The 3031-nt window shown below is 37.6% G+C and overlaps 1 protein-coding gene across 4 annotated transcripts in view; it reads left to right on the top strand.

Annotated features, from left to right (window-relative positions):
• Positions 1-1340: 1340 nt before the first annotated feature.
• The window catches only part of sox6 (SRY-box transcription factor 6), a 152278-nt gene continuing 150587 nt past the window's right edge, over positions 1341-3031 (top strand). For 3 of the 4 annotated variants that reach the window (XM_083558476.1, XM_083558474.1, XM_083558472.1), the window contains exon 1: positions 1341-1404. The gene's annotated coding sequence lies outside the window, so the exon portion shown is untranslated. The remainder of the gene's footprint in view (positions 1405-3031) is intronic. The other variant, XM_083558475.1, reaches the window with a different exon arrangement.

The raw sequence follows: 3031 nt of genomic DNA, 5'->3' as shown, positions 1-3031 counted from the left end.
CTTCAAATGATGTTTTGGTCGAATCTTAATGGCACCAACGATTACCGAAAATTAATTAAATTTAAATGTGTATATTTGGACTTAGTCTATATATTGGAAAATGGTCTATAAAAAATATTAGTAAACTATTCCCATTTTAATAATCAGGCGTACAGAAGAGAAAGATTGCTATATATTGCTATACTAACACACACACACACACACACACACACACACACACACACACACACACACACACACACACACACACACACACACACACAGATTATTAGGTGCTAATACTTATACTTAAAATCAAACCCTATTGCCATACTACCAAAGTGTGTGTTATAAGTGTACAGGTGTGTGTTATAAGTGTTGAGATCTGTGGAAGATGCTATACGTTATAAAATGCTACAACTTTTGGACATGTTTAGGGCATTAGGGCTTTGTTGCAAATGTTTTAAAGAGATTTAGTTTTTCTTCTTCATTTCTAGCAAAAGCTTTGATTTGCGACGTAACAAACACAGGAGGTGAAGCTCATCCCAATGATCATTGGCATTGAAATAGACTAATGATGTATATATTAAACACTATTCACTTCATTTATTGTTTCCTGCAATTTGAGAATTTGTTCTCTACAAAATAGAAGAAAAAGTTTTAACAGAACAAAAACTCTTCTGCCTTGAAGTCAATGTTCTCCGTGAATAATTAATCTACTCTTTTACTCTTTTTTTTTTTTTTTTGCTGCTCATAGAAGCCGGGGGACGAGATGTGACGCGTGGATAGGATTTTTTTTTTCCTTTTCCTCCTTTTTCTTCTCAGGAACAAAGGGAATGTGAAAATGGGGAAAAATGAAAGACAAGAGCCGGAGAGTAGATGTGAAGAGATGTTGCGAGATGTTGTGAAAGGACTCTCTCTCTCTCTCTCTCTCTCTCTCTCTCTCTCTCTCTCTCTCTCTCTCTCTTACACACACACACACACACACTCTCTCTCTCTCTCTCTCTCTCTCTCTCTCGCTCCCTCTCTTTCACACACACACACACACACACACACTCTCTCTCTCTCTCTCTCTCTCTCTCTCTCTCTCTCTCTCTCTCCTCTCTTTCACACACACACACACACACACACACACACACACACACACACACACACACACACACACACACACACACACACACACACACTCTCTCTCTCTCTCTCTCTCTCTCTCTCTCTTTCACACACACACTCTCTCTCTCTCTCTCTCTCTCTCTCTCTCTCTCTCTCTCTCTCTCTCTCTCTCTCTCTCTCTCTCTCTCTCTCCCTGACACACATTCTTTCTCCCTCCCTTTCTCCCTCTCTCCCGCTCCCCTCTCTTTAGCCCTGTGTGACTCTTCTGTTAACAAACGTCATTTTCTTCTGCATCTCTCCTTGTAATTGTAAGTACAATTTTTGCTATTCTACACATTGTTGTCTCTCTTTGGGTTTTTATTTCATTATGATTTATTTACTTTATTAGTTTAAAAAAAAGATTCATGAGCTACTCAAGAAAAATTTATCTGCCAATTTCTTTCTTTCTTTCTTTCTTTCTTTCTTTCTTTCTTTCTTTCTTTCTTTCTTTCTTTCTTTCTTTCTTTCTTTCTTTCTTTCTTTCTTTCTTTCTTTCTTTCTTTCTTTCTTTCTTTCTTTCTTTTTTATTTGTCTGTTCTTTTCTTTTCTTTTTTATACCCTGACACACATTCTAGTGGAATTGACAGCACAGTTCACAAGGGTCTCCTTGCTCCAAATGACTGACGGCCTGCTATTGATTTCACCTGGTTCTTACAAATAGTTTTCTATTCTGTGGGTTGTATATGAGATTGGAGTAAATTTTACTCAGGTTTGGGTTTGCACTGGACAAACGACATATTGAAAGAAGACATTTAAAGTTGGTAGCAGTCTCATATATTTCAATTCCTTTTTATTTGATTACATGTTTATACAGGTGCTTCTGGTTATAGCATGAAATATGATTGAGTTTTAGTTGTGTTGTGTTGCTTCTACAGAAATACAGCCGATTCTTTAAAAAAAAAAAAAAAAAGGAAGAAGATAAAACGAAATCGGGTAACGCAATGTCACGCAAGCATTAATAATCTGCATTCATTTGCCTGGACATTATCTTATTAATTATATGAAATGCTGAGAGGTTTTATTATTAGTTAATGCACAATTGTATACTGTCCCCTCTGCCCTGAACATTACACCCGGTTTAAGTCGCTTGAACTGTAATTTAGTTTTTAATACGCATAGTTTTTTATTGTGCACCTGAATTCCTCCAACAATTACAAGACGATTGTTTTGCTTTTTTATTTATTTATACAATTTACAGTCTGGTGCAATCACCACTGCGTCTCTACTAACAACAGATGGTATACAATCATCAGAAAAAGGACATCATGGAGATTTATATATCATGTCTACACCGTCGGCTTCTGTAACCGTGTTCAGACCCAGCCTCCAAATGAGTTCAGCTTAAACTTAGATATTTTTTTTTCTCCTTTAGCTTGAGTCAGTGTTCGTGTGTGTGTGTGTGTGTGTGTGTGTGTGTGTGTGTGTGTGTGTGTGTGTGTGTGTGTGTGCGCGTGCCCGCGCGCGCGCGTGCGTGTGCGTTCATTCAATATATCAATGCAGTAGGCTATAGCCTCGAGCAACCCAAGTCAAGTCGCTTAATCCTCTGTACAAAAAGAGCAAATATCGGGTCACACCTGAAGGCCGACATGCTCACTTTAACGAGCAGGACGATCAAATAAATAACAAAACTAAATTTATCAAAAGCGTGTGTGATAAGCCATTATACTTAGGCATGATGCAGTGTCTCTGATGCACGTTTTTTTTTTCATCCGCATATTATATTATATCTGCATCAGTTCACTTTCGGGATCAGCTGTAAACTCGTATTGCGCTTTGTGTGAAAAAAAAAAAAAAAGAGAGAGAAAAAGAGTGCTTTCCCGATCCTAGGAACTGTTTCTCCTGTTGCAAAGGTACTTTAGATTTTCTTCACATTATGAAGGCAATGAGCAGCCTTGTAGAA

The sequence above is a fragment of the Silurus aristotelis genome (assembly GCF_946808225.1).
Source record: "Silurus aristotelis genome assembly, chromosome: 13".
Taxonomy (NCBI): Eukaryota; Metazoa; Chordata; class Actinopteri; order Siluriformes; family Siluridae; genus Silurus; species Silurus aristotelis.
The sequence above is the reverse complement of the archived record's forward strand: the minus strand, read 5'-3'. Positions and strand labels throughout refer to the sequence as shown.